Below are 12,704 nucleotides of genomic sequence, written 5' to 3'. Positions count from 1 at the left end.
CTGCAGCCAGGGAGTCGCGCATGCGCGCTGGCGCAATTTTTTTCCGTGCTCGCTGCTGCCGCCATGTGGACAAAGATCTGTACGGCAGCTGGGGAGCCGCGCATGCGCAGCGGCGGACTTTCGGGTGCTCGCTGCTGCCGCCCGGTGGACAAAGTTCGGTACTGCAGCAGCGGAGCCGCGCATGCGCGGTGGTGCATTTTCCCGAGCTCGCTGCTGCCTCCGTGTGGACAAAAGACCGTACTGCATCTAGGGAGTTGCGCATGCGCAGTAGCGCATTTTTCCCGAGCTCGCTGCTGCCGCCGTGCGGACAGAGGGCGGTACTGCAGCTAGGAGTCGCGCATGCGCGGTGGCGCTTTTTTATGCTCGCCCCTGTCGCCCGGTGGACAAAAGTCGGTACTGCGGGTGGGGAGCCGCGCTTGCGCAGTGGCGCATTTTAAAGTGCTCGCTGCTGTCGCTCAGGGGAACAGGGTCGGTACTGCAGATGCGGATCTGCGCATGCGCGGTGGGTCTTTTGGGCTCGCTGCTGCATCCCGGTGGACAAATGTCGGTACTGCAGCCCGGGCGCCGCGCATGCGCATTGGCGCATTTGTGTTGTGCTCGCTGCTGCCGCCCGGTGACCAAAACTCGGTACTGCAGCTGTGGAGCTGCGCATGCGCGGTGCCGCATTTTCAGGTGCTCGCCGCTGCCGCCCTGTGGACAAAGCTCGGTACTGCAAGCTGGGGAGCCGCGCATGCGCGGTGGCGCCTTCGCCCGACCTCGCTGCTGCCGCCCTGTGGACAACAGTCGGTACTGCGGCTGAGGAGACGCGCATGCGCGCTGAAGCATTCGTTTTGTGCTCGCTGCTGCCGCCCGGTGACCAAAAGTCGGTACTGCAGCTGGGGAGCCGCGCATGCGCGATAGCGGTTGTTTGGGGGTTTGGGGGGTTTTTTTGGGGTTTGTTTTTTTTTTTTTTTGTGCTCGCTGCTGCCTCTGTGTGGACAGAAGTCGGTACTGCAGCTGGGGAGAGCTCGCTCTGCCTTGTTGCCATTTAAAATTTCTTCGTATACGCCCTCTTTTTATGCACTTTTAAACTCCTTTTTTTAGTCATATATATGAGTTCTTTTTCTATTTTATCACCCTATATATCTCGATTTAGATTTTTTTCATATTCTACCATCCTTTATATAATAGAGTAGACAGAGGGGTTTCTTGTCAAATCTTTTTACGTATATATAAATAAAATTTTTCAATATACATAAAAAGGAGAGATTTTTCTCTGCTTCAATGCCTCACACCCCTATTTACAGTTTTTCATTATTTAATCCCTCCCGCACCAATTCTCAGGCATTTGGGGGCTGTCACCCCGCTTTCGGGGGGGTGAACTGTCCCGTGACCCCCCCCTCCCCCCACTCAACCTGCTCCTCTGCCACATCACCATCGTCCCCCCCAGTGACATCGGGGTGCCCCAACAGACATCATCACTCCCCCGCCTCCCCTCTTCTTCGTCACACCCAAAAGACAAACAAAACAAGGGAAACTGCCCCAACTGCCACCTCCGTATGTCACCGAAATCGGGAATCAAATTCCTTAACACCAATGTAGTATTAAGAAGCAGGCATTCTTTACTACGGCACCGGATGCACGGGGGATCGCTCCACCTAGCGTGCATACCGCAGGTTACATCAGCCGAAACTTACATTGTCCAGTTACATACATATGCATCAAGTCTCCTGGAATGATAATGCATATTCATTCTATTTCCCAGAACTAATTATCATACTTGCGTGGTCATTACGCATGCGTCCTTGAGCTCCGAGGGGCTTCCGTGGGGGTCTCTGGTGGTCCTTGGTGGCCGTACAGGTGTGTCCTTTAGTCGACCCCTTCTTCTGGACATGCGCAATCCCACCTTGCTTATGTAACTTGCTCCCTTCTTCATGGTGCGTGGTTCCTAACAATGATTCGGCACCCTTAGCACAAACCAATTATTCTAACCACCCTTGACTCTTTGTCAAGATGGGCTGGGGCTGTACTGGGAACGTAGCAGCATGACCGTACTACTCCTTGTCCAATTGTCTTTGGGCATAGTAGCATAGCCATAGCCATAGGTGTACAAACACAATATTAAAGCATTGTCTAACCTGCTCCTATCTCTATGTTGCTTAGTTACAAAAGAACAAACTAACAATTTTGGTTACATCTGGTTACACTTACTTTCATCAGGCCATTTACATATGTACATGCCCCACCAAAAAGGAGCTCCGCTAGAAAAATAAAGGGGGCAGCCCCAAATGCTTGCAGCCCCCAGCCCCTGTCCCGCAGCCTGGCAGCCGCCCCACGCCATAGGGGAGCGTGCCCGAGGACGGTGCCACGTCTCTCGCTCGGCCTCTGCTCCGCCATCTTCCCCCTCCCTTCCCGCGCTGCGACGGGCTCCCCAGGGCAACAAACGGCCCCGGTCCCTCTCGGCCCCGGGCTCTCCCCACCACCTGCGGGGCACCCACCGCACACAGAGCCAGGAGCCTCCAGCCACAGGGCTGGCCCCTGACCCTCACCATGCTTCACCACCCGCAGGGAAACCTGGCCGGGCGGATCTAGGGAGCACCACCAGACGCTTACAGCAAGACCGCTGAAAAACAAAAACCCCACATTCCCTTTCAGCACATGAAAAAAAACAGCACAGCAGAAAGTACAGGGATTCAGTCAGAATAAGGGATAGGAGAGGAGCTGAGCTAAAGCAGGATTCTAGGGAAACGGGTCCGCTCCAGATACAGCGCACGCTTTAACAGCTACACTGACTGCAACGCTTCAAATCCCTATTGAGACCAAGCGGTAGGATTTTCAACACCTTCTTCACCTACAAGTGAACGCTCTTGCTGCTCTTGGAAAACGTCTCATCGCTTCGTTCCAGCACTGCTGCAGAGAGACAGCCCGGTGAGGCTGCAGGACAAGGCCGGACCGTCATCAGAATCTACGCTTACGGATCCACCACAACGGCTACGGCCCTCGCGGCTGCTGCTGCTGCTGCACGTCTTGCTCGCTCGGTCAAGAAAGCTGAAAGGGAAGTGTAAACCTTTAGAGAGTAACATGGAAAATAAAGAACACATCTCAGTAATTCACTCTACGCTAAAAGGTGGCCGTATGTTTATATACATCCAACAACAAGACTTACACTAGAAAAGCATTTGAGTTTCCTTTTGCATTCATTTACCTTGCACAGCTGGGATACCGTTAAACCATCTCTCTCCAAAATGCACGGTTATAACGTGACTGGGGGGGGTTGTGCGCTATGTCCCTCCTAGTGACATCTGCCCAGCTGCGCTGCCCAAGAGAGACGCTACTCAAGCGCCAGGGAAATGCGCCATGGAAAGAGGGGCAGAAATAAAGTACTGCCAAGCACGCCGTCAAAATACCGGGGAAAACCCCGTAACGTTCAGTTGCCTCTCTCTTGAAACATGGAGAACAAATACCTCACTGCTGAAATACACCTCCTAAGTTGCATGCCACAGCTACTGGGCAGTTACAGTTTCAACAGTGCCAGTCGCTTTGTCAATGACACCGTTTTAACTCCTCTTTAAAGTTTCCGTTTGATAGAAAAGTCAGTGAGATAAGAGATCCCCCAGACGGTTTCACTGGGGGGGGAGGAGGGGAGGAGGCGCAGAAATCAAATCCCCAGTGCTGCAATACATCAGGCTACCAAAAGGGACCGGCAGATTTGCTAATGCTTTTGGCTGTACCGAAGCATGCAGAGGAACGCCTTTTGATCATATCTCAGCTGTTACAACTGAGAACCAAAGACCAGCGATGCCACCAACTTTTGGAAGACGTGCTGGCCTTGGGTCCTTGGAAGGAAATTGACTTTTTTCGGTGTTTGTAAAGAGAGTGAAAAGTCTTGCTGCTGATGACTTCTACTGGCACGTCCAGCCGCTCCGATGGGAAGTTCATCAAATGCAACTTCTTTGAATGAGAAGGACTGCCAGTCGGGAAAATCTCTTTCCAACTGAAGTCAAAAACTACACACCGTAGCTTCAGGAAAAAGGACCTTCTCGAAGCAGTAACTCACCAAAACCACATCAGGACTCACTGGCGGTACTTACAAGGCTGCTAACGCTTCTTGGGAAAGCCTGGAAAACACGCGGAGGCGACGCCCATTTGTCCCGTTTTGGCCACGTCTCTTCTTTGACCTTGACGGCTTTTCGTACGGATGCTAGGATCGCAGTAAGGCTTTTCAAGTACTCCTACAAGATATTTTAAAACCTTACTGACTGAAAAAGCAGAAAGCTTTTCCCAGGAAAACAAAGGCTCTTTCTTCTGAACAGCTGAACTCTTCCCAACAGTTTCTTTCCTCTTTTAGTACAAAATTATTTTCACAGTATCATTTCATAGGAAGCGCACAGAAACAGAAGATTACGCTTTCGGGAAGAGAAAAGAAACGGAGGGAAGTCAGCTTTGCGTAGGCACGCTCCAGAACACGCCTTTTTCTGTCTGTAGTATTTGTGTTGAAATACTTCACAGAAAAACTACAGAAGGAGAGTTGGCACATGCTTCACCTTAACTTTCAAGTCCCCGCTACGAGTACCTTAGGAAAAACGCAGGCACACATCGTAGACGTACCGTGGACTTGCAGACCACTACGGATCCTTTCTGTCCATCTTGCACTTTCCTGGCAGAAGAAAGGGCGACCGCGGCGAAATGGTGGCGGCTGACATTCTGCTGAGAGAGGAAAAAAAACCCTTTAGCATAAAGCTGGGTAGGAATCTAAAGCCTCCTTTTTTGGTGAAGCTTGGTGAAGACTACAACTGAGCGGAGGAAAAAGTGTTTTGCATCGTCTTCGGTGCAGTTGATGATACAGGCCGCTAGAGCTTGGGCACTTTTTAGACAACCGTGCCTTTTTTTGACTCACGGGCAGCTTTGGTTTGCGCAGCAAAAAGCGCAGCAAGAAGACGGCACGCCCTCGGACCCAGAGCGCAACCCTCCGGACGGCCACACGCCCCTCGCTGTTTTGAGGAGGAGCCGCCGAGCATCCCTGCGAGCACAGCTGCACGCGCAACATCACTTTCACCTACGCTGATTTCAGCGGATGTAGTTTCTGAAGCTTTACACTGAAAACCTTATCTTGACACTTCGCCACAGGAGAAGCGATCCGTAACTAGAACCCCACAAAAACCTAGAAACACCACGTGCAATCCCACAGCAGCGACAGCTTCAGAACTATTTAGACCAGGAACAAGGGAGAAAAATAACACCGCTTCATCGCGCGCACGGGAAAGCGGCGGAGAAAAGGGTCAGCATTTGTAGCCCTCACAGAAAACAGGCATTCTCCTTCCCTTCCTAAAGCCCTCTGTTGGGTCCAAATACTGCAGCACTACCGTGGCAGTATCGAGAGCAGGGAACAACAGCCCTGCCGCTGGACGTTTACGTAGCGGCATACATAAAGAGGGACACGTTTTGCCACGCACAACCCTGAACTTCCTGAAAATTCACGTTTACCAAAAAAAGAGCCGCTTGGAGCATACTGCCCAGCAGCGTTTGGCAATAAAACTGCCACGTGGTGGACCCACGCAAATTGCTCGGTAACTTGCTATTTGCTTCCCGTTGTTTTTCTTCCTTCGGAAATTCTACTTGCGGCCAAGTTATTCACTACGGCTTCAAGCATTGACCTTCCTGGGATTACCAGCACGTCTACACAGGCAAGTAACTTACCCGCTCTTCTACCGTTGTCCAAATTCCAATTACAGTCATGAAAGAGGAGTGAGAGAGAAGAAAAGGAGAGCTCAGGCAGCAAGAGAGCTCTGCAGGCTGCCGCCACTCAACGTCGCGCTCTTCTTTTTAAACCACACACACGCGCCCCCCACAAAAAAACAGACCAAAAACCCCGTGACCTTGTACCTTTTTTCTTTCAGAGCTCATCCCTGTCTCAGCACGCCGTCTTGTCAAAGCGTGAAGTGCAGATGATCTGTAGCCCAATGACATTTGCGTGCGATGGATACGTGTTCAGAAGGAGTCCAGATCTGTAAGACAGGTGCCATTTTGGTGGGTTTAATAATCATCACTCGAGTGTATCGACGGACATGTTTGGGAGGAAACTAACTGTTGTGGTTTAGCCCCAGTCGGCAATTAAGTGCCACCCAGCAGCTGGCTCACCCTCCCCCACCCAGGGGGATGGGGGAAAGAAGCCAAGGAGCAAAACTCAGAAAACTCGTGGCCTCAGATAAGAAGAGTTGAATCATTGGAACGAAATAAGAAGAAGAATGAATTATCACGAGAAGGAAAACAACAAGAGAGCAAGAGAGGAACAAAACCCAGGAAAAAACAAGGGATGCAAGCCCTCACCACCCGCCGACCGATGCCCAGCCACTCCCCAGCAGCGACCCCTATCCCCCGGCCAACTCCCCCCAGTCTCCATACTGAGCGTGACGCCAGATGGCACGGAATAGCCCTTTGGCCAGCTTCCATCAACTCTTTTGGCCGTGTCCCCTCCCAGTTTCTCGTGCGCCCGGCAGAGCATGGGAAGCTCAAAAGTCCTTGACCAGTGGAAGCATTTCTTAGCAACAACTAGAACATCACTGTGTTATCAACATTATTCTCATCCTAAAATCCAAAACACAGCACTATACCAGCTACTAGGAAGAAAATTAGCTCTATCCCAGACGAAACCAGGACACTCATTCCCTTTTAAACGCAGCGTCTCCTTGGGGGAAAAAAAACGTGTTAGAGACGGAAAAAAAAAAAATGACAACTCGGGGCTCCCAACCACCACCGAGCAGTGGGGAAATTAACAAAAGTGAAGACAAAGAGCAGCAACACTGTAATCCTGATCACGGACTTCAGAGACCCTCCAAGTCTACACCTCAAGCCTAGGAATGACTAGTCCTGTTTTGGAAGGACAAACTTCTTTTTTTTTTTTAAAGTCCTAGACTGAAGGCTCCACGGAAGAGAATGCGGATTGACCCACAGCACAGCATGCCATCAACGCTCTAATGAAAAAAAAAAAAAAAGAAATAAAAATCAAGTTGAAATGTCAGTTTCCATCACATTTCACTCATTCTATTTCTACTGGGATCTAGGTGCTCCAAAATTAACTCTACTGACACCATAGTTCACTAACAGTGTAGTTGTGCATATAAAAAGAAAAGGCTCTTGCCAACTTGCCCATAAAGTCAGTCTGAACAAACAGAAGAGAAACACTTGACCCTGAAGAAGGTAACAGGCAGCTCTTCATTTATCCGAGATGAAAGTTCATTCTTTTACCCGAAAGGAAAACCTTCGGAACTGCCAAGGGACCAACCCAGGAACGAGGCACGCTCTGTTACCCGCAGGTCTTCACCACCTTTTCTGCACTGGCAGCAGATTTGCCTTTTCTCAGGCGGAGCATCTGTAGCGTCCCTGAACTCGCAAAGGTTTCTCCCCGCTCCCCCGGCCCCATACGCGCGATTCCCTGAGCGGCAAGCGGGACCGACCACGCGGGATTTTCTGCACGTGACGCCGAAGGTGACACTGGGAAAAGAGGAGGCAAAAAATGATCCTGTTTGTCACACCCAGCCGACGGGGAAAACACAGGGGAGGGTTCTGCCAGAGGGGCCCTGCAGGGCCAGGCCGTGCACCCCGGGAGCTCCAACCGACCGGCCCCTCTCCCCTTTGCCAGGTACCGGGGAGACACCGCTGCCTCCCGCTGCCGCCTCGCCCGCGCCCCCTCGCAGCGGGGCTGCCCCAGGAGAGCCGGGGCACCCCCACCTCGCTCCCACCCCCAGGAACGGGACCGGGAGACGCCCTCCACGCAGGGAGGGGCGCAGGGCGTGGATTTAATCCCCGAGGGAAGAGGCCAGGCTCCCCGCTGGCAGAAGGACCGCTCGCCTCCCTGCTGCTCAGAGACGCTGGCTGGGGACAGCCCGGTCTGCGCCCGGCCGCTCTGCAGCCCCGCTGGGAGCGCAGTCCGGCCGACGGATGCTCCAGCGAATAGACGCTCCGGCTCACGGCCGCCCCCGCTCAGCTAACGTTGCCTCTGGCTAACGCACGCTCCAGACAGCGGACACCCCATCTCCTTCCAGCTCCTCCTCGCTACAGCTCTGGCTAACCGAAGCTCCAGCTCCGCACCGAAGCTCCGCTGGATTTCAGCTCCTTCTCCTTACGAGCTCCAGCTATTTGCCACAGTCTGGGCTTTGGACAAGGTCGGAAAGCGGTCGCTGTCAGAACTGGAATATGACTATTAAACATCACAGCTGTACGCTGTGGAAATACCGATTCATTACTTTGCACGATTAAGTACTTAAGAACTATTCTCAGCAGCGTACAAAGAAGAGCTGGGCTCCAAGAGGGCGTGCGGGGTCTGAAAAGCACCCTTCCCCCCCCAGAGACCACCTCAGACCGTGAGGCTGGCCCGGGGCATGCCGGCCTCCCAAACTCTGGGCTCCGACGCGACCAGACCCCCACCCTCCAGGGAGGGTCCGTGCACCCTGCCCACCCTCTGCTTTCCCCCGCAGCCCCCAATGCCCTCCCCCCGCCCTGCACAAACAGCCAAACTGGCTTCTGCTTTGGGCCCCCAAACCAGCTCCCATTTCTGAGCCCACAAACCCACCTGCTCAGCCTGTTCTCGAGTCCCAAAAATGCAGCACTTCACCTCTGCTCCTCAGCCCAAAAACGTACCGCTCGGTCCCCTCTGGCAGGTCCTGAAAACGCACGACTCAAGCTGTTTCTCAGCCCCAAAGTCAGCCACCTCAGCCTCTTTTCAAGCCCCGCGAACACAAGACCCGCTCTCCATTTTCAGGCCCCAAACCAGCTCACCCTCTCTGCTTTCCGACCCCTTTGCGGTCCCCATGCGTGATGCTGCGGGGTGGGGGGAGCGGAGCCACCCCACAGCCCTGCACCCCCAGGGCCACACGTGCACTTTTTGGGAGCGCTTGGGCACTGCGGAGGGCCCGGCCCCACACCTCTGCAGGGCCACACCAGCACAGGCAGGGCATCGCTTTATCACGGCTGCTTCCGGCTTGCTTTCTCCAGCACTGGTTTGGGGTGCCGGGCCCACACCCCAAACCCCCGCAGCCCCAAGCACCCCCGTGGGGAGCCGGGCCCAGCCGCCTCCAGGAACCCCCGCCCACCGCAGCCGCGGCCCTTCCCCGCCACTCCGGCCACCGGCACCCGCCCGGCGCCGCAGGAGCCCCCCGGGCCGCCGCTGCCCGACCTGCGCCGGGAGCGGCAGAGGCTGCCCAGCCCCACAAGCAGAACCTGAGAGCCAGATGGGGCTGCCCCTACTCCCCCCGCTCGCACACGGGCTCGGCCCCAAAACCCCCCGACGAACCCCAGGAGAGCGCTCGGCCCAGGGCTGCTTTTTCCCCCGCCAGTCCCAAGGGAACAGAGCCTGCACCCGCCCGCGGAGGCTCTGGCCAGAAGATCCCACATCCATGGCCCGCCGCGCCCACAGCCCCAGAGCGCGCCCGGCCCCTCACCCACCCCGCCCCTATTTAATACAGCGACATGGAGCAGGACAGAGGACTGCAAAGAGAAAAATAAGACCAGGGAGAAGACTGAGTTGCCGAGAGAGAAAGAACGGCCAAAAGAAAAGGTCAGAGAGGTAGAGAAATCAAGAACAACAGGGACGAGGAGCCCTGCAGAGAGATGGAGCAAGAAAGTGCAGGGTCAGCGAGCAGGACAGAGGGATAGAGAGGTGGGGGGGAAAGGAGAGGAAGAAGAACAGAGGAACGTGACGGCGACAGGGCGCAGGACATACAGACAGAGAGAGAAAAACCACAGGGAACAGGACAAAGGGACTGGGAAATCAAGAAAGGGTCAGATTTGTACAAAGAGACCAAGAAGGAAAAAGAAAAAAAACAGCCATGGGCTAGAGGACAGAGGCAGAGGAAGAGAAAAAAGGCCCAGGGAGCAGGACAGAGAAGGAGAGAAAGGAAAAAAGGGAGAGCCAGCTGGACGGGGAGGTATAGCAAGAAATGACCGGACAGGCAGCAGGACAGAGAAATAAAGACAGAAAAAACGGGGCGGGGAGCAGAACAGAGGTGGGGAAAGAAGCATTGGGGCAGAAGGACAGAAAGAGAAATAAGAAAGACAAGAAGAAGGATGGGGGATGATAGAGAGGGGGGAAAAGAAGGACGACGAGCAGGATGCAGGCTGTCAGAGAAAGACAGGGACGGGGAGCAAGACAAGGTGATACAGAGAGAAACAAGGGACAGGGAAGCAGGACAAAGTGAAAGATGGGCAAAAATCGGAGACAGGCAGCAGGACAGAAATGGAGGGGAAAAAGCCTAGGATGGGCAGCAGGACAGAGAGATGGAGAAGGAGAAAACAGCATCGGGCTGCAGGACAGAGATGGAGTGAGAAAAAACAGTGACAGGTAGCAGGACAGAGTGACAGAGAACCAAAAAACCAAAGAGGGAACAGGGCAGAGAAATGGAGGGAAAGGCAAGGAGCACAGAGAAAACAAGAGAGGGGTGAGGGGATAGGGAGCAGGACTGAGAGATGGAATGAGAAAGGAAAAAAGGACGGGAGACAGAAAAAAGAGAAAGAGAGACAAGGACAGGGAGGAAGACAAAGGGATGGAAGAGGAAAAAAATAGCAATGGGCTGCAGGACAGAGATGGAGGAATTCAAAATAGACACAGGGATCATGACAGAATGAGAGAAAAAAGGGACAGAGAGCAGGACAGCATTGGAAGAAAAAAACAGCTGTGATGGGCAGAGAGAGAGAGATATGGAGAAAGAAAAAATGCTGAGGAAGAGAGAAAGGAAAGAAGGGACAGCCAGCTACAGAGGGGGATACAGTTAGAAAGGATGGGAGAGGGAATGGGACAGAGAAAGATAGAAAAGACAGCGAGAGGAAGCAGGGCAGAGGGACAGCAAGAGGGAAAAAAAAAGGGACCGGGGTCTGGACAGAGATGGAGAAAAAGTCAGCAGGGACAGAGGAAAAGAGACAGAAGGAGCGACAGGGAGCAGGGCAGAGAAAGAACAATCAGGACAGCAGCAGGATGGAGAGGGAGAAAAAAACCTGGGATGGTCAAGAGGACAGAGAGGAACATGAATATGGGCAGGGAGCAGGACAAAGGGATATAGCAAGAAACTACAGGACAGGAAGCAAGACAGCGACAGACAAGAATAATGACGAGAGAGAGAAAGACTGAGATTGTGAGAAGCACAGGGGGTTGGAGAAAGAAAGAGCCCTGCAGAGAGACAGAGGACAAAAAAAAAAAAAAGGTCCAGGGAGCAGCACAAAGGGTCAGAGAGAGTAAGAGATGAACAGGAAGGAGGATGGAGACAGTGAGATACAGAATGGAAAAAAACAGTGACAGTGAGCAATACACAATGACAAAAAACCAGCGACAGTGAGCAAGACAAAGGGACAGAGAGAGAAAGAGAAGGAAGGAGGGAGAGAGATAGGAAGGCAGGGACACGGAGCTGCATGTACAGGTGCAGAGAGGAAAAGAATGCCAGGGAACAGGCCAGAGAATTTGTGGGGGGAAAAGAGACAGATGCAGATCAGGACAAAGAGATGGAAAAGGAAAAAAAAGCGATGGGTGCAGGACAGAGACAGAGAATGAAAAAAAAGAAGGAGAGGGAGCAGGACACAAGAACAGAGAGAAGAAGATAGGTATAAGGAAGCCAAAAAAACCCCAAATCACAGCAGTGTGGGAAAGAGAGGGGGCCGGGGAGGGACAGGGAAGGACTGGGTCGCACAAGAGGGGCGACAGGGCCCCAAGGGCCCGGGACTCACCACAGCTCTCGCTCTCGGCACTACCAGGAGACTTTGCCAGTTCAGACGCTTCTTGTCTCCTTCCCTCCTCCCTTCCTCTTCTGTAACTCCGGTTGCTTGGCTGTCTTCCACCTAAGAGAATATGTGGATGTCTCGTGGCTCTTACAAGATGAGGCTTGCTAGACAGGTAGCCTCACTCGCCTGTACACTATGCAGCTGTACTGCGCTTTGGGTTATTCATACAGACCCTACGGTGCACGCTGGCGGCCTCGCCTGCTGTGGACTACGAGGAGGGATCCTTCCTCACCCGGAGAGGCAGGCTCTCTCTTGCCTGCAGTGGGAGGCAGCTGCTGGCCGGCCGGCCTTCAATCTCTTCTTCTTTAGCTTTCTCTGGTCTCTCCAGCTTCAACCGCGGCAGCTCCTGTCCACAGCCAGCAAGCGCTCCGCCCGTCCCTTTTCGCCCCCACGCCGCAAGGAGAGCGAGGCCAGGCACAGACAACCCACGCAAGCCTGAGGCGGGTGCCGTCACCGGCAGCCCCAGGGGAGGAAGGGACGACCGTGTCCTCAGCGCAGCCTCTGGGAGAGGGAAAGAAGAAGCAGACACCGTTATTACCGCAGATCGCCCCCGGCTGAAGCCTCTCCTTCCGCAGGGGCTTCTCGAGACGCGCAGAAGGCCAGCTTGCCACTGTCATGACAGGGCTTGGAGGCGACCTGGGGCTACGGGACAGGCTTCAGGGGAGGGGCTGGAGCTGGGGGCAGCTGTGCGTGGGGGGGCAAGCGGGGCCGGGGGAGGCTCAGGAGGAGCTCTGGAAGCGGGGAGCCGCCCGGCGTCTGCACCTGGGGGGGTGTCCGCCTTCTTCCCCTCTTCCCTTCTCTCAGCTCTCGGGCAACTCCCTGGGGCTGCCCTGACCCAGCTCGCCTCCGGCACACCGGCAGCCTGCCGCAGCGGGCAGTTTCAGGCTTCCCGTCCCGCCACCCTCGGGCGGCCAGCGGGCAGAAGGCACTCCCACGCCCGCCAAAGGGGCTCGCTCCCCTTA

The 12,704-nt window shown here is 54.3% G+C and overlaps 1 long non-coding RNA gene across 6 annotated transcripts; it reads right to left on the bottom strand.

Moving 5' to 3' along the window:
* Window positions 1-2,736: 2,736 nt before the first annotated feature.
* Window positions 2,737-12,421, bottom strand: LOC140654649 (uncharacterized). Of its 6 annotated transcripts, XR_012043483.1 has the most exons (9): window positions 11,915-12,303; window positions 11,689-11,799; window positions 8,549-8,639; window positions 7,304-7,470; window positions 6,591-6,664; window positions 5,863-5,984; window positions 4,588-4,686; window positions 4,071-4,211; window positions 2,737-3,027 (listed from the first exon to the last, which is right to left on the bottom strand). It is a non-coding gene; the product is annotated as an uncharacterized lncRNA (long non-coding RNA). The 6 variants fall into 6 exon arrangements; XR_012043479.1 differs by lacking the exons at window positions 6,591-6,664; window positions 7,304-7,470 and adding an exon at window positions 12,379-12,421 and having other exon boundaries at window positions 11,915-12,243; XR_012043480.1 differs by lacking the exons at window positions 6,591-6,664; window positions 7,304-7,470 and having other exon boundaries at window positions 4,037-4,211.
* Between the last annotated feature and the right edge of the window lie 283 nt (window positions 12,422-12,704).

Source organism: Ciconia boyciana, chromosome 7 (assembly GCF_034638445.1).
Source record: "Ciconia boyciana chromosome 7, ASM3463844v1, whole genome shotgun sequence".
In the NCBI taxonomy this organism is placed as follows: Eukaryota; Metazoa; Chordata; class Aves; order Ciconiiformes; family Ciconiidae; genus Ciconia; species Ciconia boyciana.
The sequence above is the reverse complement of the archived record's forward strand: the minus strand, read 5'-3'. Positions and strand labels throughout refer to the sequence as shown.